General features: G+C 55.6%; 1 pseudogene; it reads left to right on the top strand.

The window, feature by feature from the left end:
- The first annotated feature begins 14,439 nt into the window (after positions 1–14,439).
- Positions 14,440–15,525, top strand: LOC137668196 (G-protein coupled receptor 12-like; annotated as a pseudogene).
- The last annotated feature ends 8,141 nt before the right edge of the window (positions 15,526–23,666 follow it).

Genomic DNA, 23,666 nt, shown 5'->3' with positions numbered 1-23,666 from the left:
GGAACAGAGACATTTAAAAGCAAAAACAGTACCATATGCTCAGAGCTTTTCAGGTTTGTTGTGGGCCAGGTCTTCGTTCCTGTGTGGTTCACTGGAGCTCACTTTTATAGAGGGAAAATTTGATCGAAGGCTGCTCCCGTGAGGAGGAATTCGTGGGACTAGGTCAGAACGCAACAGAAGCAAATGAGCTTTGAAACTGACAGCTGCTCTGTAAAAACACATTTTAAATCCAAACTGCTGCCTGCTCCTTGTCCTGCTGGGTCACACATTAGCAATAAATACACGGAGCTAATTTTAACTCTAGCAAACGTGAGTTTGACTTTCAGCCACTTTAGAAGGAGCATTACCCAGAATTAATTTTGTGGAGGGCAAACACCAAAACCAGAATGTCTGACAGCAAGCCAGTAAGGCAGGACTGATACTACGATGTGGCGGCTGGTCTTGTCGCTTCAGGTCTTCTCCAGAACCTGGCACGGGAGTGAGGGTGAGTCCCTCTGTACTCTGCACTGGTGAGGCCGCACCTTGAATCCTGTGTCCAGTTCTGGGCCCCGCACTTCAAGAAAGATGTTGAGATGTTGGAGCGAGTCCAGAGGAGGGCAACCAAGCTGGTGAAGGGTCTGGAGGGTCTGACCTCCAAGGAACGGCTGAGGGAGCTGGGGTTGTTTAGCCTGGAGAAGAGGAGGCTCAGAGGTGACCTTAGTGCAGTCTACAACTACCTGAAGGGAGGTTGTAGCGCAGTGGGAGTCGGCCTCTTCTCCCAGGCAACCAGCGATAGGACAAGAGGACACAGCCTCAAGCTTCGCCAGGGGAGGGTCAGGTTGGACATTAGGAAGCATTTCTTCTCAGCAAGGGTCATTAGCCATTGGAAGGGGCTGCCCAGGGAGGTGGTGGAGTCACCATCTCTGGAGGGGTTTAAGACAAGACTGGCCATGGCACTTAGTGCCCTGGTCTAGTTGCCATGGTGGTGTCAGGGCAATGGCTGGGCTCGATGATCCCAGAGGGCTCTTCCAACCTGACTGATTCTGTGTGATTCTGTGACCATCCCCTGGTTTTTATTTGTCTCTGCTAACGAGCAGCTGAAGCAAACTGCACCCCGTGTTGCTATTTGGCTTCTAGTTCAGCAGATCCTCCAGTTTGTTTGTGGAGAGGCTCTGCCCTAAAGACTTCAGAAAACAGAGGTTGTTTATGAGTTGGTGTTTGTGCTTGGCATGTTCTAGTTACCAGCAGGAGCTTTTAAAGTCACCGTGCCAGCTCAGTTTAGGGGATGTTTAAAACAAATCGTATTTGATTGGTACAAGAAAGAAAATAGACTAACAAAGGCCCCTGAGACAAGTAAAACCTTCCCATTGTAGTCGTGGGCATTCATCAAAAGGAAACAATCCCCTGAAACATAATTCATTCTCTACATGTAAAGTCCTGCTAGCGTTTGCTCTTGTTGCACTAATTAACCTTCGGGCTACCTCTGTCTGCTTCCCTCCCGCTCCTGCAAAATCAGGATTTGCTTCCACCTACCCCGCCAGCCTTTGTGTGGCTCCTGAAAGCATCAGCTGAGCGGGAGGAGGTGTCTGGAAGCGATTGTTCAGAGTACGTGAGGTTAAAAACGAAGCGGTATCGGTGTCACAGCGCGAGGGTCATCTCGTCCTTTTATTCTGAAGACAACGCTTGGCGAAGGAAAATGGTTTGATCCTTTCTTCCATCTGGCTGTTCATTTTAACTCGCCTTTGTGTCAGCGTGTGTTTGGAGGGGATGTGCCCTGGCTCTGGTGCGCCTGGGAGGCTGCTGTGTCGGAGCAGAACTGAGCAGCCCTGGGTGGGGGTGAGGATCTCGCTGCTGGAGGCTGTGTATACGCCAGAGCTGGTGGCGTGGGCTGTGGGACATGGCAGGTCCCCACGGAGCGTGGCAGGTCCCTGCAGAGCATGGCAGGTCCCCACGGAGCGTGGCAGGTCCCTACGGAGCATGGCAGGTCGCCGTGGAGCATTGCAGGTCCCCACGGAGCATGGCAGGTTCCCGCAGAGCATGGCAGGTCCCCCTGGAGCATGGCAGATCGCCATGGAGCATGGCAGGTCACTCTGGAGCATGGCAGGTCCAGAAACTACTAAAAACTGCACTAAGATTATGAAACTCTGACTTTAGGACCTCGTAGGAGAATTGGTTGCCTCCTGCGAAGCTCTTTCTTGAAAAGAAAGTGTAATGAGATCAGCCGGGCCTGGAGAGGTGGGACATGGCGTCTGAGGAGGCGAGATGGCCACCCCCCGCCCTGCGGCTGTCCCCAACAGGACAGGGGTGACGGAGGGAGCAGCAGAATCGCTGGGCGCTGTTCGGAGGCTGCGGCGTCAGCTGCCTCCTGAAGGAGATGACGAGGGAGCTGCGGGGGGACCGCGGTGAGGGAGGCGTGAGGCCGCAGCGCTGCCTCGACGTGGAACGTGCTGGTGCTGGATGAAAACAGTCTCCAGCAGCTGTGGTTGGTAACCCGTCCCTTCGTCAGGGCACCTCGTGCCATGCCAGGAGGTGTTTGTCTGGGGAGGTGGATCTGGGAGGTGGGAGATGGTGGGTGTAGGAACAGATGCTCTCCAAGACCCACGTGGTGTGATGGGGACCCGTGAGCCAGCGTCAGCTTGGACGGGGAGTGAAGTGCAAGGGCTTTGAAATAGAGGGTGGCTTAGAAACCCCAAGAGGAGGAGCTGGACCTGAAGGGCCAAGCTAAGAAAGGATTTAAACTATCAGAGCCCCCAAAGTATTACTCTAGATACGCTGGCCCAGATTTATTGAGGGCAAAATGCTTTTGGTGCCACAGTGCTGAGAGGTGTCCTCTGCACGGGCACCCAGCCCCAGGGAGCGGCACCAAAGCTGGGGCAGGCAGCGGAGGCACAGATTGTGCTGCAAGTCGTGTCAACTGAAACTCAGCTAGTCCCAGCTGGGTGTTCCCTGGTGATCTCCAAGTCATGGCAGTGCACGGGAGAAGCCCACAAAGGGAGGGGAAAAGGGCGAGGGTGGGGGCTGAGAGCTGCGGCTGGAGCTGGGAACATCCCCACATCTACTCAGAGTTCGTTTCAAGATGCTTTCGATCTGGAGTGTTGCAGCTTTAGCGAACTATGTTGTGTGAGGAATATAGAGGTGGAAAGAGATGTTTACTTGGCTTTAAGACCTGGACTTAGAAGGGACAAGCCAACAGGAGCTCCAGCTGGCCAGCTGGAGTGAACCTCAGCCTGCTGCTGAGCACCAGACCAGGGCCATGGGTGAAGAGAAGGTCAAATGCAGCTGAAGCTCTTTCTTCTGTCTAGGAATAGGTGTAGACACAAAAGAAAATAGGACGCAGTTTTTGGCAGGAGCTGAGTAACTTTGTCTGTGATCAGGAGCTGAGTAACTTTGTCTGTGATTAAGTATCCTAATTAGCACTCTATTAGTGCATTTGTTGTGAGAAGCAGCCTGCATCTACTGCAACAAGTCACTGCAGAAAGGAGGGACTGTGCCGTGGAGAAATGGAGGGAGGGAGGGGATGGCCCGAAGGAAGGGAAACCACGTCTGGAAGCTGTGCTGTGCGGGGCGTCTGTGCCCAGGGGCAGCTGGTTGGTATCTCTGACGGCTTTGTGTGATAGATCCTGGTCTGGGGTTGGAACTAGATGGTCTGTAAGGACCCTTCCAACGCAAACCAGTCTGTGACTCTATGATACTTTGAAAGCATCAGGTCTGCAGCAGCGTCTTCGCAGGCCGTGGGGATGGTGCGGGTCCGGGGTCTGTGGCAGGTGGGAAGAGCTCATCTCAGCAGCACGTCTCTGCATCACGGGCAGTCCCCGGGCCACAAGACCTGTGGTGCCTCTAAGAAGGGCACCATCAAGTTACCATGTGTTCTTTTCAAGTCCGAGCCGCACCTGTAGGCCCCCTTCCCCGTCACCTGGACAAGCCAAGGTGAAAGACACCAGTGCCAAAAGATTGCTCCATTACAGAACTCCTCTGGGTCCCTTTGCTTCCGCCCTCGCGCCAGCAAACCCTCAGCTCCTCCCCAGCAAGGATGGAGCATGAGAGAGCATGTGGTGGTGATGGGGGAAAAGTGTCATTCCTGGCAATCCTTTCCAAGTCCTCTTTTTTAGTTGTTTTTTAATGTTAAACTGTTCATTTTCAGATTTTTGAGTCACAATATTTCTCCAAGCGAAAGGCCACAAGTTTGGAAAAAATCCAGTTTATTCCCTCAAAATTCTTTGCCATCACTTCAGCATAAAAGAGCCAAACCGTGCTGGTACCTGGTGCCGATGTGGATGGAGGAACGGCCCCCACACCCCCATGCCCTTGTGCTGAGGGCACTTGCTGTCACCTTTCAAAGCTTCCTGCCAGGCACTCGGGGTGTCCCCTGGGACGTGGGGACAAGTGCGGGGTGGTGAGAATCAGGGAGCGAGTCTTCAGGCCAGGAAGGACCATTAAAGGATGTGTGAAGCCACCAGGCAGAGCGAAATGGAAATACCTTCATTAACTTATCCCTAAGGTGCAGTTCAGCGAAGAGTTGAACGGAGATTTTACCCTTATTTGCCTGTTTTCTTGTGGGTGGTATAAAACGGAATATAAACCTAGGTTTAAATTTTTGGGGCCTCTCAGTTTCTTGAGCCTCAGACCCGGCAGAAAGGCCAAGCTTTGCTTTTGCCAGTTTCCCATTCATCCCCCAGCAGGAGGATGTTCCTGGATTTGGGAAAACGAGTTTCTCCACAGTTTGAGCCAAGTGCTTCAACAGCAATGACTCGGGAACAGAAGGATTCCCGGGAGAGCTGGCAACTGCATTGTCTTCTTCTAAAAATCACAGAATCACAGAATCAATGAGGTTGGAAGAGCCCTCTGGGCTCATCGAGTCCAACCATTGCCCTGACACCACCATGTCAACTAGACCATGGCACTAAGTGCCATGTCCAGTCTTGTCTTAAACCCCTCCAGAGATGGGGACTCCACCACCTCCCTGGGCAGCCCCATCCAATGGCTAATGACCCTTGCTGAGAAGAAATGCTTCCTAATGTCCAACCTGAACCTCCCCTGACTCTGTGATTCTATGCCTTGTCACAGTTGTGTCCCTGCAGAGCAGTGTGGTTACGAGCATCTCGGTGACTCCCACCACCCCGGCCGTGGCTCTCAGCATCCTTGTGCTGGGAGGAGCCACGGGCTGGCCGGTGTGACTGGCAGGTGGCTCATGCATCCCTCCTTGAGCGCTGTCAGGGTTTATTCCGCTCTCTGGGACTGCAAAGTGGCTCCTGGAGTTGTTTTTTTTTTCCTTCCCAGGGAGGAAGAAATAAATTCACTTCTCCTCCTTCCGCGAGCACGTTCAATCATTTGCCAGTTAGTCATATTCCTAAGAAAAGCGAACGTTGCGTGATGGTGAGTGACAGCTCCTGAAGAACTGGCACTAATTATATCTTGGCACTGAAAAAATCCCACGCCAGGGTGGCGCATCTTGCTGGAGGGAGCCGGCTCTCCTCCGGGATGCCCCACAATCTCCCTCCTGGCCCGCAGACCCCTTCTCCATCTCTCCGCTGTAGCTTTAGGGATGGTTAACGCCGTCTTGCTTTGGGTTTCATCCCATCCGTTTCTGCTCTGGTTTTCCCCCAAGCTGCAGAGCTGCCGGTGAGTCGGGGGCAGGAGATGGAGGGATGAGCTGGGTGGTCTGGGGATGTCCAGCCCCTCCTTGTTGTGTATTAACTCTCTTTTATTTGGAGCTGTTGGAGCGAGGCCAGAGGAGGCCACGAAGATGCTCAGAGGGCTGGAGCCCCTCTGCTATGGAGACAGGCTGAGAGAGCTGGGGCTGTTCAGCCTGGAGAAGAGAAGGCTCCGGGGAGAGCTTCTAGCACCTTCCAGTACCTGAAGGGGCTACAGGAAAGCTGGAGAGGGGCTTTTTACAAGGGCATGGAGTGACAGGACGAGGGGGGATGGTTTTAAACTGAAAGAGGGGAGATTGAGATGAGATATTAGGAAGAAATTCTTTGCTGTGAGGGTGGTGAGACCCTGGCCCAGGTTGCCCAGAGAAGCTGTGGCTGCCCCCTCCCTGGCAGTGTTCAAGGCCAGGTTGGATGGGGCTTGGAGCAACCTGGTCTGGTGGAAGGTGTCCCTGCCTGTGGCAGGGGGGTTGGAACTAGATGGTCTGTAAGGTCCCTTCCAACCCAAACCAGTCTGTGACTCTGGTTCTGTTCATGCTGCTGAGCGGGTTGCACTGCTCAGGCACAACCCTGCCCCCCTGGTTTTTGTCCCTTGCTGGGTTGTCTCAAGTAGCCAAAACACCCTGTTTTGGGGACATTTCTTCCTCCTGTCCCCCATGGCTGGGCAGCAGGGCCAGGGGCCAGCACCCATCCCGCTACGGGACACGGGGCAGGCAAGGGCTTGGCACCGGGACTGTCACACTCCATGTGCTGCTGTGGGCACCAGGGTCACGCTCACCTTGAAAGGTTTTGAGGATGAAAATACCCTAATTGGGCGGGGGGGGGAAAATATGCCTCTGGTTTTGCCTGGTCGTGTAAGTGCAGCAGCAGGGAGGGAGGAGTGTCTCAAGAAACACCTGATGGGGAAAGCAGGAAGATTTTTTTTTCCTTCCTGAAATAACCACCCGGCCACAGATGATCCCAAGCTTGGGGATTTTGGAACAGATTTAATTACACACCGGGCTATAATGATCATTTAGGTGCATGGCCATACAGCATCTGCCCTTCCCCACTGGGCAGAGGGGGATGTGGGCATGGGTGTCCTCTCTGGGGTAGTGGGCCTTGGGGTGCAGCCACCCAGTGAGACAGGATTTGAGGGTCAGGGACTCACTGAGGCAGGATCTGGGGGGGTTGGGACTGAACAAGGTGGGATTTGCGGGACAGAGACTCAACGAGGCAGGATTTGGGATGCAGGGACCCAAAAGGGCAGGATTTGGGATGTAGGGACCCAACAGGGCAGGATTTGAGGGACTCAGGCACCCAACGAGGCAGATGAGGGAACAGACATCCCATGAAGCAGATGGGGAACAACCAATCCCTTCCCAAAGGACAGAGTTTTGGGCACTCCAGGGTGGTTTTGGCTGCAGCAGCCCTCCCAGCCCTGGGGACAGCGGGGTCTGCAGAGGAGGAGCATGGATGCAGGAGCAGCACCGCACCGGGCTGAGTTACGGGGATTCACCTGCATCCTCCTCCCCGAGGCGCTGAAAGGCTGGCAAACACCGAGCCGGGAGGAGATGGGTCCTGGCTTGGTGACCCAGTGGCCTCATTTCCAAAGGTGACAACCAGCCGCAGCTCCCTGTGATGCTGCCAGCATCCCACCTCTGCAGATCAGGGCACCAGCTGCGTCACAAGGGGATCAGCCCCGGCATTCCCAGGAGCCCCTTTTGTTCCAAGGATATAAAGGAACGGCCCAAGGAGGGATGGGTGGTCAACGAGCCCGTGGTGGGAGCTCATCGCTCTCTCCCTCCATCACCCCAACGCCGCTGCAGCCCCTGCAGCTCCCGGGTTCCCTGTGATGCCCATCGAGCACCGTGCTCATCTGTATCCCTCCCCGGTCCCTGCCACCTCCCAGCCCTGTGATGTCCCCAAACTCGAGCTTGTCCCGCGCTCAGGGACCTGCCTGGGCATCCCTGCAGCTGGGGAAAGAGCCTGACGTGTTCAACAGTCAAAAAGTTACGATGAAGGGGAGTTTGGCCTGGAATCGCTCGGGGTTGTGTTTGCTCCGTCACCAGCAGTGATTAGGGTAATGAAGGGATCCTCTCCCCTCTGCTGCCATCCCTATAGCAACCAGCAGCCTCTTCCCGTTAAACAAGTGACTCATCAAACACGATTACACTGGTATCAGGGAGGATGATCATGACTTTGAGCTCTGACAAGGGAGCTGACCTTTCGGGAGAAAAAAATCTTAAAAAGAAGGGAAATAATAGCTCCAAACTGGATGGGAAGGTGCAGTCCCGTGTCTTATCCCTGCAGCCGTCCTGCCATCCTCACCCTGCGTGGGGACTCCCAGGTGGTAAATAAAGGCAGATTGGATGTAAACAGTCCCTGCGCTGCCAAGTGTAAATCCCTGCGGCTCTCTGCTGGGGTGGGAGGCAGGATCCGGGGTGGGAGGCAGGATCCAGGGTGGGAGGCAGGATCTGGGGTGGGAGGCAGGATCCGGGGTGGGAGGCAGGATCTGGTGTGAGAGGAAGGATCTGGGGTGGGAGGAAGGATCCATGGTGGGAGGCAGGATCTGGTGTGGGAGGCCAGAGGTACTGCTGCTCTGCTCCCAGGAACTCCCACCGAGACCTCCCCAACCCCTTCAAATTAGGCAAGTTTAAACTGTTTGGAGGGTCTTTCCCCACTGCTGGTTTCCTCCTTTCTCACTCCTCTGCCAAGCCCCTTTCTGCCACAAATTTGGCCGTGGGAGCCTCAGGGGGATGATGGTTCCCAGCCAAGTGACCTCCAGCATCGCTGTGGGGAGAGGCAGGCACAGCTCCTCCAGAGCAGAGGGAAATCCTTTGGGAACAGAGGACTTCCCTGGTTCAAACCCCAGCCCAGGGGATGGAGGAGGCAGGTTCCCAGGGCATTTAGCAGCTCCCTGCCCTGGCTGGGTGCTCGTGCTCCTGGAAACATCTCTTTTACCCTGGGGAAATTCCTCCCTACTGAGACAGCCCTGGGCGGTGGTGCCGAAGGGAGAAAACCCAATGCCCAGAGGGAGAAAAATACCCGCGTACACCCAAATCCGTGTGCGTACGGCTCAGGCTCCTGCTGGCTCCCAGCGTTTGGCTTTGCCCACTTCTAACTCTCCCTAACTCAAGCTGAATTTTTCCTAAGCCAAGCGCTTACTTTACACGAGTTATTTCACTTCCCAGCAAGCAGCTGTGACCTTTCTCTGACCAAGTCCTAGCCCACCCCACATTTCAGCCCGGGGCTCTGGATCCGGGCGATGAGGTCCCCAGCCCAGCTCCAGGGAACGCACCCGTGCTCGGGAGATGCTCGGGGGGAGCCCGGCGCCGTGAGTCCACGGAGGATCCTGTTTAAATGTCAGAAGCTGGAGTTTAAACCAATAAATAGGGCTGGCTGTGCCTGGGCAAGGGGGTGTCGGAGCTGCTTTTTGCTCGACTTCAAAGCCGAGAACTCGTTCCCCGGGTTTTTCTGAAACGCGACGTCCTTCCTGCCCAGCGGGAGAGGAACTGGGGAGGCTGGAGGCCCTTTGAGCGCTGCCGCGGGGGGCTTTTCCCTGCTGGGTGGGCAGCCTGGCATCCCTTGTGCCGGCGCAGTGGGAGGCACCAGCGTGGGGGTTCAGGGCTTGTGATGGAGCCACAAATCCATCCCCACCCCTATGCAGGGGCTGCAGGTTTCTTTCGGCGCTGATGTATGGCCAGCTCCAGGGCAGCCGACGGCTTTTCTGCACGGACCTGGGACCTTCCTGGTCCTCAGACCCACGTCCCTGCCGGGGCACGGGGGGTTCATGGTGGTCCCAGCGTGGGTGCAGCGGTTTGCTCCAAGCCTGGCTTTGGAAAGGTCCTGCTGGTGGCCGGGAGCTGAGCAGGGAGGGAAGGCTGCCCTCGCTCTGCTGCAAAGAGACCCCAGATTCATTTTGTTTTAAAGAATCTTTCTTATTTTGCCACAGAAATCCTTCCTTACCTCTGTGCCACATCAGGTGAATTAGGTTATTCTTAATTATTTAATTACCACAATCATTTGCCCCAACCTCTTGCCTCACACCCTGCGTGCTCCCCGTGTTCCCTATGGCTTGATGAACGGTGGCGCAGGGGAAGGACGGTCACTCCTGCTGAGGCAGCCAGCGGGAACACCGCACACAGCCTGGGAGAAGGGGGAAAACAGTGCAAAAGCCCTTTATCTCAGAAAACCCACCCTGCCCCAGAAGCCCTGCTCGCCAGAGCCGAGCTGCCATATGGTGCCACAGCGTGTGCCAGCGAAGGTGCTTCAAAACGTGTTCCTCTGGCTCGGGAAAGCGGTGGAGCTTCAGGACTGGGAGCAAAATCCTGCGGGTGGGAATGATACCAGTGACGGAAGGAGAAAAAAAATCCTCCCCCTGGTCTGGCCTGAACGTTCGGTGGGAATCGGGAGGAGGAATCAGAGCGAGCCTTCGAACCACGCAGGGCTGCTCTGTCCCTCCAGGCACAGCTTGGCATTGCCCCCGCTCATCAACCCGGGGGTCCGGTCCCCGTGCACATGGCAATAGGGTCCTGTCCCCATGCATGTACCAGTGGGGTCCTGTCCCGGGGCAGGTGGCAATAGGGTCCTGTCCCTATTGGATTTTTCAGCCAAATCAACTGTTTTTCAACAGAGCCAGATGATTTATAAGCCAGACTCCCTCCTGCCTCCACCTCCTCCGCTGCCTGGGTTCAACATTGGCACCTCAACCCCCCAAACCCATCGTTGAGCCCCAGTTCTTCCTCCTATGAGGCTGGAGCCTGGCGTGGAGAAGTCCCCGCGCTCCAGCAGCAGCGGCAAGACAACGGCCTCATTTCCACCGCGGAGCTGCAAAGATTATGCAAAGCCTTCGAATGTAGGACTTCACGCGCCCTCCGCGGCGCGCAGCCCCCGACAGCCCCGCTTTGGGGAGGCTGCCTGGCGCAGCGCGCTCGTTTTGCCACCCTGATTAGTCAGCACTGCTAATTATAGCTGCGCTTTTCCTTCTTATAGCTCTTCAAGCACCGTCGGAGTAATAGGGAACAGCAGAGGCGCTGAAATAAGGCTGCGCCCGCGCGCTGCGGGAAAGGTGCCGGTATAAACACGGGGCTGGATCTCCAGCAGCGTGGCTTTGCGCGCCCGTCTTGGGGGGGTCTCAAGGCAACGAGCTCAGGGGTTTGCCAGCTCGGCCATGGGATGCTCTGGCAGGAGTGGGAGCTAGGGTGGGAAAAGACAGCCCTTGTGAAAGCCTTGGGCGCCGGTGGGCTCTGCCCTGGATGGGCAGGTCAGTAGCGATTGCCACCCCGTAACCCACCCAGGCCTCTCAGGGCCACCTGATCCCCACGAAGATCTGGCTATAGAAATCGCTGCAGTGAAACAAGCCAGGGACAGGGATTCGGCGGCTCCCAAGCCCATCCCCTGCTCGCCACGCAGCCACCTTGCCAGCCACTTGGGGTTTTTAACCAAAAAAACACAATTGCTAAGGCAGGAGGAGACCCAGGTCAAGCCCAGCATCCTGCATCCCCGTGGGGCAGCACCGGAGGGGGGGGTGTTCAGCACGGCGCTTCCTCCCAAGGGCCAAGGAGGAAGATGAGAAATGAAGATGGGGAACGACAAGGGAAAGCCTTCTCCTTGCTGAACGACGTTCCCAGGGGAGGCTGGTGGCCTCTCGCTGTGTAATTACAGCGTCATTGCAGCTAGCGGCTTTGATTAGCTTTGATTTTTACTCCTCGCTATTGAGTCTGTAATTTGAATATAGATTAAGTGTGCTTAATGTATTGTCAAAATGTTCCCACAGGCACCCGGGGAGCTCAGAACATCACACGCAACTGTAAAAGGCAGATGCTCAAACATCACAAATACGACGTGCTGCAGCGCATCCTCACAGGCGCGACGCTGCTTGCATTTGGGGCAGCTCCAGAGGACACGTGCCTTGGCTTAAAAATGGCCAGAAAATGTCATTTTTGTCACCGGTGCCTTAAGGAAACCGTGACACTACTGGGGTGCCCCCGCAGCCCCGCCTGCCCTGGGTCCTGGACTTGCTGTGGGATGTCAGAAAAGCAGCCTGGGATTGTGCCAGACTTGTGGTGGGATGTTGAGGGGAGGAACTGGAGGTGGGGAAGGGAGGAAGGGAGGCAGGAGGGTGGTTTGGGACTACTGGGGGCACCACGGGGCCTGGGGATCAACCGCGGATCAACATCAACCTGGGGATCAACATCACCAACAGATGATGTTGCACATCCCTCTGCCGCAAGAGCTCCGTCCAGCCCCTTTCCTGCACCCTCCTCCTGGCAGAGGCAGGTGCCGATGATGGGAGTCAGTCCCAGCTCCTCCCAGTTCCCAGGCGGTGCGTAACTCCTGGGAGCGGGAGCGGATTCATTCAGCTCCTCGCTCAGATTTCCTCCGCCCCTTTTCATGCTGCTCATGTCAGCGGGCACACAACGGCGCGCAGTCACGCGGCCGGCGGCCCGAGGTAGATGACGATTCACGTCCCCTGGGACGGGGCTTGGCCTGATTAAGAATCCAGATGCTCCAAACTGGGGCGATTGGGTTCAGCCCAAACCACTGATATTCACCTGAGTATCTTTGTGCCTGAGGAGCTGGCAATCCTTCCTGCCACCGAGCTTGCTGCGCTGCATCGCTACAGCCTGGAAGAGAGGGGGGGGGGGTGAAGGAGTAAAGCTGGAGTGTTACGAAACCAGCAGGAAAGGGGGGAGAAGGTGCAGCTGAAATATTGCCGACGCGGGAGCTGAGCATCCCTGCTTTGAAGATCCTGCTCCCTCTCTGAATCACGGAGCCGTTTGTGGCCAGAAAAACAATCGTGCCTTTGGGATTTGTTCCTTTCTGGGCAGATCCTTTCCCAAACAGTCCGCAAGGAAGCCTTGGGGGTGGGTGGGTGCTGTGGTGCAGGGAGGGGACAGACCCCTGCACCCACCGTCCTCGGGCAGGTGCCCCCATGCAGGAGGGTGGGTGCTGGGCTGGGCAGCCCACGCAAAGCCTCCCAGGTGTTGATCCCCCTCATCCCAGCTTTTCTGCTGGCCAGAGGGAAGCCCGTGCGGGGCAAAGGCTCTGGGGTGTGATGTGTCCCCCTGCGGGAGGATGCATCTGCCCCAGCCTGGTTACACGGGACCCCCTGAGCACTGCTGGCTCCGGGGGGTACAGGGGGACTGGTGCCGCTGTCCCTGGGCATTGCCCTTGAAGAGCGGGGCGGCCGAGGCGCGCCGGATCACCCCCCCCCCAACTTCAGATCCCCGCGTCCCTTGGCACAATGCGGGTAAAAATAAACCTTGCCGGCCGCCTTTGCGAGCCGCCGGGGCCTGGCTGGCGCCCAAGCTGCAGCCGCACGACGCAGGTGCCGAGGGGCCCGACCTTGGGAGGCGCGTCGGGGTGGCGGGAGAGCTCATGAATGAACGGCGGGTGCGTGCGTGGGTGCGCGCGTGGGTGCGTGCATGGGTGCGGGTGCGCGCGGCCCCTCGTGCCTGCGGGTGTGGATGTGGAGCGGGGAGCCAGCCTTGTTGTTATTCTGATCACAGCGGCTCTGATTCACAGACTTGGATCATGAATATAAGTGAAGACTTTGACGTCAGAGTTGAGATTTATCAGCAGATCCAATGGGGCAGGAATATTAAGTGCGAGGCGATGCCAGCTATCTGCCAACGTTATTAGCGATGCTCGCCGAGGAATGAGGCTTCACACCAAGGACTGGGAGGACTGGGAAGGAAAAAAATAAAAAAACGGGGGGAAGCAAGCTGATCCTCGAGCATTAAAGCCAGGTAAAACCACCCCTCCCCTGCCACCGCGCTGGGCTGCTGCGGGAAAGGGGGATGCCGGCAGCGGGGGCAGCGGGGCTGCAGGCTGAGCCCCCCCCGACCTTCCCACCTCGGCTGCCCGGCCCGGGGGGGGCATTTACCCTGCCAAGGGGGCCGGCGCCGAGCAGGGCAGGAGCATCTTGCCCCAGCCTTTGCCAGAGGAGGGGAAGGGAGGGAGCAAGGAGAAAGTTAATGCAGGCTGTCCCTCGCCGCTGCCTGCCCCCTCCACCGCGGCTCCGCAGCCTGGCGAGGGCCGCCCGATTAATAGTATTTATTTTTACTCGCTGCGCGCAAAAAAGAAAGGGCTGCGGGGCGGGGAGGGGGGGTTTGCGCTATAAATAGCCGGCAAAAGGTAGAAGGGAGGAAGGGAGAAGGACGGGGCAGGTGGCACCGCGCTTCCCCCGGCGGGATGCGCAGCGCCCGCGGATCCTGCGCGGGGCAGCGCGCGTGGAGGCGGCTGGTGCTGGCAGCAGCGGGGCGCTGAGCTGTGCTCGGCCTCAGCCCGCCGGGAGGAGCGGGGGCGAGCGGCGAGGCTTCCCCCGGGCGAGGGGTGCGTGTGGGGCGGGGGGTACCGGCGCAGCCCGGGCCGGGGGGGCAGGCGGGGGGTCGCTTCCCCGGGAAGCTGCAGTCGGGCTGGAGCGGGGGGAGGCGGCCGCGGATGCGCCCTGCGGCGGGCGGGGGCGGCCCGGTGCGGGGCTCGGTGCGGGGCGGGTGTCCCCCGGAAACCACATGTGGGGCTCGGTGCGGGGCTCCCCGGGGCTCAGTGCAGGTGGCGGTGCGGGGCTCCCCGGGGCTCGGTGCGGGCGGCGGTGCGGGGGCTCCCCGGGGCTCGGTGCGAGGCTCGGTGAGGGGCTCCCCGGGGCTCGGTGCAGGTAGTGGTGCGGGGCTCCCCGGGCTCGGTGGGGGGCTCGGCGCGGGGGTCCCCGGGCTCGGTGCGGGGCACGGTGAGGGGCTCCCCGGGCTCGGTGGGGGCTCGGCGCCGCTCCCCGCAGCCCGGTGCCCGCCGCCCCTCACCGCCCGCCTCAAATCCTCTCTACCCAGCGATGCTGCACGGCCCCGCCGCCATGGGGGAGCCGTGGCAGCCGCAGCCGCAGCAGCAGCCCCAGCGGGCTCCCGGCGCTCGGCAACGCCTCGGAGCCCAGCGCCTGGCCACCGGCGGCGGCGGGCCGGGCACGGCGGAGCCGGGCGGCAGCGGGGCCGGGCCCGGGGGTCCGTGAGCCCCTGGGACATCGCGCTGTGCGCTACGGGGGACGGCGGTGGCGGGGGAGAACGCGCTGGTGCTGGCCAGTGCTGTTCTACACGACCGAGTCCTGCGGGGCAAGACCCATGTTCTCTGCTCATCGGCAGCCTGGCCCTGGCACGACCTGCTGGCCGGGGGGCTGTGGGCTGAGTGGCCAAAATTCTTCGCCGTGCGGTACCTGCTTGCGGCCGCCCAGCGAGGCCGCAGGAGCTGGGAAGCGAGCGGGGCTGCTGCTCGGCCGCCTGCCGCCGCCTCCGTCTGCAGCCTGCTGGCCATCACCGTGGACCGCTACCTGTCCTTGTACAAACGCGCTCAACCTACCACAGCGAGCGCACGCTGGGCTTCACCCTGCGCCATGGTGCTGCTGATGTGGCTGCTGTGCCTCGGCGTGGGGCTGCTGCCCCTCCTGGGCTGGAACTGCCTGCGGGGACCAGAGCGCCTGCAGCATCCTGCGGCCCGTCCACCAAGGACAACGCGGCCGTGCTGTGCCGTCACCTTCCTTCCTCCTCATTCGCCCTCATGATGCAGCTTTTACCTGCAGATCTGCAAGATCGCCTTCCGGCACGCCCAGCAGATCGCCGTGCAGCACCAGTTCATCGCCACGGCGCAGGCCACCTCCACCCGCAAAGGGCTCTCCACCCTCTCGCTCATCCTCGGCACCTTCGCCCTGTGCTGGATCCCCTTCGCCATCTACTCCCTGGTAGCCGATTCCAGCTACCCCGCGGTGTACACCTACTCGCTGGCGCTGCCCGCCACCTGCAACTCCCTCATCAACCCCATCATCTACGCCTTCAGGAACCCCGACATCCAGAAGTCGCTCTGGCTGGCCTGCTGCGGGTGCATCCCTTCCACCTTCTCCTCCAGACCAAGGACATCCAGCGATGTGTGAGGACTGAGCACGGAGCGAGATGCGCTCCCTTGTTCTCCTCCTCCTCCTCCTTTTCCCCTCCGTCGTTGTTGTTTCCTACCGGGAGGAACCCCCCCGGCCAGCACATCTCGTTCCATGAAAAGATGGCCAAAAAGAGGAGAAAAAAAGGCAAAGGGAAAAAGAAGGGGGAAAGAAAGAGAGAGAGTAGAATGATAATGGTTTCCTTTAGAATGTTATTTTCTTACACATTTTATTTTTTATTTAAAAACACAAAACAAAAAAAAAAAAAGAAAAGAAACGAAAAAAAGGATCTCCGTATGATGGCATTTGTCTCCTTTTGGGGTAAGGAGCCAGGGGAGCAGTGGGCTTGGTGGCTTCCACCCCCCCCGGGGGCACGGGTGTCAGGTCCCCCCACGGCAGGGCTGGTCCCCATGCGTGGGGCGGGCATCCCCCCCCTTGTCCCTCTAAAATCAGGTCTTGCAATGCTATGCAATAAATGGGGGGGGGGCGGCTCTGCGGGGGGGCCCGGGGGAGCGCAGGTGTTCGGGGGGTGGCTGGGGTGGAGGGGACCCGGGGGGGCGACCATGTCTCTCTGTTTCTATGTTGTTTGCGAAGCACTTTGAGTACCTGCGGGGTGAAAGGCACTTTAGGGTACGGCCGTTGTTTTGGGCTGTTGCAGGGATGGGGGTACCCGGGGAATCCATTCCTCCCTCCCCCAAAAAAAGGTGACTGCGGGCAGGGTGGGGGCTCACGGTGTGCAGGTGGCGGGGGCAGCTGGGGTGCCCCGCACCCCAAGGCTCCGGGCAGGCCGGGGAAGGGCTCTCCTGCCCGGTTTGGGGCCCCGGGGTGATGCGCTCCCCCGGCCGCACTCACTGAGCATTTACATGGGGTGGGATTTTCGTTCAAAGATGGGTCTGAGCTTTCTGGGGTCCCGTAGAGGGAAGCCTCTGTAATCACACATGTTATTCCAGATGCTACCAGTTAACTTGCTTCATTAGAGAAGCTACGATACCCTTCCATTCCCCTACTGTGTCACGTGCTTTGTGGTGTTAGTGAGACCATGATGAAGTGTCCTTTATCTTGTGCTTTCTTTTGGCTGAGAATGGATCAGCACATTCACTTAAAAAGCAAGCAAGAAACCAAGCAACCTTCGGAGGGATGGCAGGGCTTGGGGTGAACCCCCTGGGGTGGCTCCGGGCAGAGGAGGGGGATGCTTGCATGATCCTGGCAACACAATCCAGCGGCACCGCAGCCACCAAACCATAGCACGTGGGCACCGTAGTTTAGGGGAAGACAGAAACGTTCTTGCTTGGGTGCGAAGCCACTTTATGGCTGGATACAGGCACAACTGTATTTTTCTCTCTGGATGTGTGTGATGAATTTCTCGCTCCTCAGAGCGAAGTGCACATGGAAAGCTTGTGATTCTCCAAAGCGTGCCTGGGGCTTGGACTTTTTGTCTACCTTTCAAAGGTGGCCAGTCGCTCTTTTCTTTTTTCCCCATTTCCTTTCTCTTTTGAATACCCTGGGCAATGGGCAGTAGGCACAATGTTGAATCAGCATACACCTAAAAGTAAATATATATTTAGAAAGAGTAATATATATATAAAACACTTGCTGATTTTTATTTCTTCTGGTTTCTGTAAGTGCAGCCAGTGATGTCTTGTGAAAACTCAAGACAGAGTTAGTTTAAACCATTTTTGAAACTTTGTGAACATTTTGAAATGTTTTATACAACCTGTCCTAGAAGACAGTATTTTTGTTTCTCTGGGCAGCTCATTTTATATCTTTAATGAAAATGTGGATCAACCAACCAGCTCTAGAGAAACCTTGACATGAAAAAAGTTGTGGTTTTCTTGGCTTTCTGGTCAATTCCCTGTGTTTTCCTTTGCTGTTTTCCCTTTCCTTTCGTATTAGCGGAAAGAGGGGAAAACAAGGAGAAGTGAGGAAGAAGATAACAGGTATGAGTTCACCTGCCATGCGTTGTGTCATGGAAATCTCTGACCATTTACTGCACCTTTCCTTTGGTGTTTTTTTTTTTATTCCTAAAGATATCTTTCACTGGAAAAGGTGTTGAGTGACAATGGTGGACATCAGTGATGACATTGGATGTTGGAGCCTCCTGATGTTGGACATTGGGAGAGAGAACTTCAAACCTTAAAATACTTACCTAGTAGTGCTGTGTGCAGGGTGGGAATGCCCTGGTGTCCTTCAGCGCTGGCTTTGGGGCATGTTTAGTACAGAATACCGGGCTTGATTTTGGGTGAGGTCCTGTTGCCATAAACAAGGAGCAGCTCCCGTGAATATACCGGTATCACATGTGCATGGGGCACCGACTGTAGGAGGAGCTCTGGAAAACAGAAAGGTTTTCCAGCACAGTGAATCCTCTGTGGATCCAAAACACCTGGAAAACATGGTGCAAAGAGCCAAGCAGCCCCTGTCTGGCTCCTGGGCATCATGAGAAGGGCACAGAGCAACCGGGGTACAGCCCATTGCTCTCTGTTTTCTGTATTGAATGTCTTGGTAAGCCTCCTCCAGCTGGGATTCATGTGTCACAAGTCATTAGAAAAACTGAGGTCTATAAAAGCCATTGATTTAATGATTGTGCTTTTCAGATGGGATACAAGGGGGCAGCGGTAGTTCTGCAAAGCTCAAGGTCTTTAGCTGGTGGAAATTTGCAGGTGTCCTTCGATTTCCATCTGTGGCCACTCCAGATGGAAACTGGACCTGCTTGGAGAGGGCTGGTTGGCGTTTAGTTGGGAAGACGTCCGTGTCCTCACCCTGGCGAATGGGCCTGATCTTGCCATTGTACCTTCAAAAACTGAGCTTTGCAAATAGCTTTTGCTGAAAGATGAAGGGGCCAGAGCCTGGCCCCGCTTACACTCACATCACTTCTGGACCCTGCAGGAGATGGTCTAGATTTACAGCAGTGGAAACAAGAAGAAAATTGGTCCTGAGCTATTACACGAGGTATCTAACCAGCCCCAAGCCTATGGCAGAGATCAGCGTAGCCAGGGAAATGAATCTGCTCTTATTTGGTTGATTTATTTACAGGTTTCTGCTTGCCTTTCGGCTTCTCCTACCATGAGCTGGTAGCAAGCAGAATATAGGTATGAAATGCTTTCTGTGACAACGGTCATCTGTTTTAGTTGAGGGGATGAAGAAAGGGCGAGGAGGAGAAAGAAAGAGAAAACATTCCTCGAGCAGACTGTGAAAAGGCCAGGGACGCTGTTGGATGGGACGTAACCACAGCTGCACGAACGCCCTGAGTTTTGTGGAGATGTGCTGGGGTGGGTGTGAGCTTGTGCACTCACAACAAGCCCTTGGCCCTGTCCCAGCGTGTTTCAACTGAGAAATTTAAAAAAAAAAAAAGCTGATAAAAGCAGAGGCTCTACCAGCAAAGTTGCTTAGTTTTTTTTTTTTTCCTTTCCATTTTGTTCAGTTTGGAACCTTGAGCAGTAAAAATGTCTCCTTTTTAGCCAACTTAATTTCAGTAACCAGCAGTAAATAAACTCAAGGAGTTATTTGTGGGCAGCCACAATTTGCTCTTCTCAAACAAGGAGTTTTAATTGAACTTTGAGTAAAACCCCAAGAACCGTTACTGTTCTCAGCAGGTGATGGAGTACCTCTTTCTTGTAAAAGCATCAAATTTGGGGTGGGGAGGTCTTTAAAAGCCATTGATCTTGGTAATCACTTGTGTTGATGTGTATTGACCAGCATTGACAACTCAATTGCTAACAATTAATTAACAGTTCACTTTAATTGTTGGGAATAATTGTTCAATGCACGTGGTATTTCCTCGTAACTCCTTTCATTCATGCACAACCTTTTCTCTCTCAGTCATGGCTTCACTTGTACCATTTGTACTTTTTTCTGTTAAAAATGCCGTTGCCTACTGCAAAATCCCCCAAGAGCCGCCCTTCCTGCTGTCCCTCAACCCCAGGAATGGAAGCTTTCCCATTCCCATTGAAAACTCTGCAATACAGAGCTTTGATAGAGATAAAATGGATTTTCAGTAGAGAAGACCCAAATCAGAACGGGTGGTCCAAAGCTCTTTTGTCCCTGACTGTGAGTAAATTGTCTCCAACTCCAAGGGTAATAGTTGCCTTCACAAATGCTGCTTGACGTCACGCCTTTCCTCCGCACCATGCGGAGAGTGACGAGGACTGGGCTCGTTTCTGACGTCCCCTGCGAGTAGAACCCCTGTGAGAATCAGGCCCTGGGTGGGATAAAGAGCATCCTCCCCTAGGGGAGTGAATCCTCTAGCTTAGAGGGAGGGCTGAGTTTCTGGTGGCAAAGCTCAGCAAGATCCTCAGCCAGACGGGGTGGCCCAGGGCCAGATCCTGCTCTGCAGTCACCAGCGTGGCCCTGCGGTCACCCTCCTGAGGCTCTGGCACCCAGAGCAGCCCAGCCAGGCTTTGGGCAGGTCTGTCGGAGTTAGGACAGAGTGGGAGTCAGTCGTCCCCAGCCCCAAGCCCTGCCTCCCGCCCTATCTGCTTCCCCGGGAACGAGGCCCATCTCACAGCAGCTTATTTTGATGTAAGTGTTTCATTAGCCTTTTAACTTGACCGGGAAGGTTGATCTCAAAGAAAATGTACAGTTGTCATTCAATTACGGTTAAATCAAGCCCCTTCAATGCACTTTATGACCGAGTGAAAACAAATCAATGCTGTTATTGCACTGTATCTCTATTGTGTATAATATTATACATTCATCTGTAAGAGTAATTTATTTTTATTACTGTAAATAAAACTGTTAAAGTGATTTGTCAAGAGGATATCCAAAAATAGGGGGGGGGTGAAATAAAAACATTTGAAGATCTGGGCTCCTGTCCCAGGTATGTGCCATACTGTGCGTGTCTGTGTTTTTATTTCAGCTGATGTGACTCTAGTGCAGGTTTCTGCTTTCCCTCACCCGGGGTCTGTGTTTCCCCTTGGATTGCCATGAGGATGAGAACAGCTCGAGACGTGGACTGTACGGGTTGGGAAGGGATGGCTCGTGCCACTCGGAGCCTCAGAATCACAGAATCACAGAACCAATCAGGTTGGAAGAGCCCTCTGGGATCATCGAGTCCAACCATTGCCCTGACACCACCACGGCAACTAGACCAGGGCACTAAGTGCCATGTCCAGGGCTTTCCTTAAACACATCCAGAGATGGGGACTCCACCACCTCCCTGGGCAGCCCCTTCCAATGGCTAATAACCCTTTCTGTAAAGAAATTCTTCCTGATGTCCAACCTGAACCTCCCCTGGCCAAGCTTGAGGCTGTGTCCTCTTGTCCTATCGCTAGTTGCCTGGGAGAAGAGGCTGACTCCCACTGCGCTCCAACCTCCCTTCAGGTAGTTGTAGACTGCACTAAGGTCACCTCTGAGCCTCCTCTTCTCCAGGCTAAACACCCCCAGCTCCCTCAGCCGTTCCTTGTAGGTCAGACCCTCCAGACCCTTCACCAGCTGGTCGCCCTCCTCTGGACTCGCTTCAACACCTCCATGCAGAAGGATGGAGACTTCACCAGCGAGCCATCCTCTGCCCTCCAATTACCCAGGCACCCAGGGATTACACCCCCGTGGGAATTAATCGATCTTTGAGAGCTGGTTTCTCCAAATGAAGAGATACCAGAGCTTTCTTCTGCCGCTTCTGTGCCTCTAACAGAGCAGGGAGTATCCCAGGGCTGATAACCCACAGCAAAGGGACCCAGCGAGGGCAAACTGACAAAAAGCCAAAGCCAAATCTACTTTAACCTCTTAAAATCTTTATTATTATTATTATTATCATTTTTTTTGATTACCACATGCATAAAGTGTCAACAGTTTGGGATTAAGATGACATTTTTTTGAACAAATGTAGTTACAAGCGGTGCTTCGGATCGTTCCAGGTTTCCTCTCTACACTGTACAGAAGAAAGCTCGTGTTGCGACCGACGTAGTCCCTACCTTTCCGTCACCGTGTCACGACAGGCAGAACCCACAACACTGGGGAGAAACACACTTGTTCACACGTAGCAACTGGGTACGGCAGATAGGTACAAGCAGCAACGTCTACTCACCTATTGACTAAGTGCACATGGTTAAAAGACCCCATTAGACAGCGAACATCTCCTTCTGGTTTTAATGTCAACCATAGAATAATGGAAATCAAGTTATGGCCTGCAACGGGTGACCCTCCCATGGGAGAGATGCCTGTCCCCTGTCAGCTCCTTCTATCAAACGGCAAATTGAAGGAAATATGGGTAATACTTCTGCCAGTATTCAAAAATAAGCCTTTTGCAGGAGCATCGGGGCAGCCCCACCGATGCTGAGCACCCCTGGAAGCTAACCACAAGGTGCCACCGGGCTGGCACCTCCATGTCCCCACCGTGCCACCGCTGCAGAGCTGGAGCCAACCTCTGTAACGACTGGCCCCAGCCTTAGCTCCAGGCTGTATCTAGGAACGGCCGGTGCCAAAAGGGGAGAAAACTGCTTTTGAAATGCTCGGCTCGAGCTGGCTGCTCATAGATGCTCTATTTTAGGAGGATCAGTTGTCCCAGTGCCCCGGGGGTTCTGCCTAGCTCAGAGCTGCTGAGTTTGGGTAGCACAGAAGGTTTTTTGGGGTGTCTGAGGTGCTGCCAGCACAGCCTGGTCTAGCTTTGATCTCTGGGCTGCTGGGTGCAGGGCACAGGAGATGATCCTCACCTGCCTTCAAAGCCCCCCAAAATAATGCTCCTGCAGTGTCCGGCCTCACCCAGAGGTGCTCGTGCTCCTTCTCGTTCTGAAGGTGACGGAAACCTGGCAGTGAGATGGCTCCTGTCCTGCCGCAGCAGCTGGCATGACCCTAATGGCCCTGGGCTGGGCAGGAGGAGGAGGAGGAGGGGGAAGGCTCTCCAGACTGACTGCTCGTCCCACAGTGGCAGCAATGCACACAGTCTGGGGCAAGCCCACCAGCACATGCATGTCCCACAGCCACATGGTGACAGGGTTTGTCCCCTCCCCACAGCCCCACTGTGTCCTCTTGAGGACTGTCCCTACGCAAGTTCTCCTGGGCCTGGCCAAGATCAGAGTAAAAGCTGCTCCCAGAACTACGCCTGCACAGCCACGGGTGTAAAACCCCATGCGCAGGGAAGGAGGAATCCCAGCGGACACCTCGGGGTCTGGGCAGGTCCATGTTTCCACCCAGGTGAGGACAGGCTGAGCATCATAAAGGCTTGGAAATGCTGTGCCCTTACAGCTCGACGAGCCCACCTGCCCTGTGAAGCCCCGTGCTCCTTGGCCACGCGATGGGGACCTCCAGAAAAGGCACTTGTGTCAGTAAGGAGCTGCCTCGCCAATGGGGACACCATGTCGCCAAGCCCCGCGCGTGACACGGCACAGCCGAACGCGGAGGGAAGTGCCAGCAACGCTTCAGCATCAACCCAAATTCACGCCGGGGATGTCCTGTCTGGGCTTCCCCTGGGCAAGTCGAGCAGCCCCAAAATGAAGGAAGTCTATTAAGATGAGGAGCCATCAGCCCCAAAACACTCCTAAAAACGCATTTTGGAGAAAAAAAGTTTCTTTTTTGGTGGGGATTTTCTGTCTTTTTCCTACTCTGCTCTGATCTGAGATGAAAGGCACCACAAAGAGAGGCTTCATTTGTGGAAAACTGGCCAGAACTAAACGTAGACCTGAAACATCTCAGTATAAAAATAACTTTGGTGGGGGTGGTGGTGAGGGGGTGTGTCGATGCTCGTAACAGTATGATTTTTGGAGACCTGGCAGGACCTTGCCAAAGATGCACCTGCTGCCTGCGGGAAACCAACAGCTCCTCAGAGTGCATCACAGCAACTTCATCAGCCTCCAAGTCTGCTTTGTTTCTAATGCAAGATTTTTATGGTTGTTTTTCTCATGGCAAGAAGTGACTTTCTATGGAGTAAGTATTCCCAGCTGAGGCATCAGGTGTACACAAGCACCAGTAACAGGTGAAAATCAATGGGATCTGAAACACTTGAGCTGGGGTGGGGCTTTCAGGGACAAAATCATTTCCTACGGTAGTAGGAGGTCTATCTCCTCATTGCATTGTGGGCTGATGTGCTGCTTGCTCTGTTCTTAAATGCTGGTTTCTTAGGAACTCATTTTTGAAAGCAGTTATGGTGATAACTGCTCCATTTTTTGGTGGCTAGCTGGGAAGCAATGCTGGGTCTGACCTTCCCTCAAGGT

The sequence above is a fragment of the Nyctibius grandis genome, chromosome 10 (genome assembly GCF_013368605.1).
Source record: "Nyctibius grandis isolate bNycGra1 chromosome 10, bNycGra1.pri, whole genome shotgun sequence".
Taxonomy (NCBI): Eukaryota; Metazoa; Chordata; class Aves; order Nyctibiiformes; family Nyctibiidae; genus Nyctibius; species Nyctibius grandis.
This window is presented reverse-complemented; position numbering and strand designations above follow the sequence as displayed.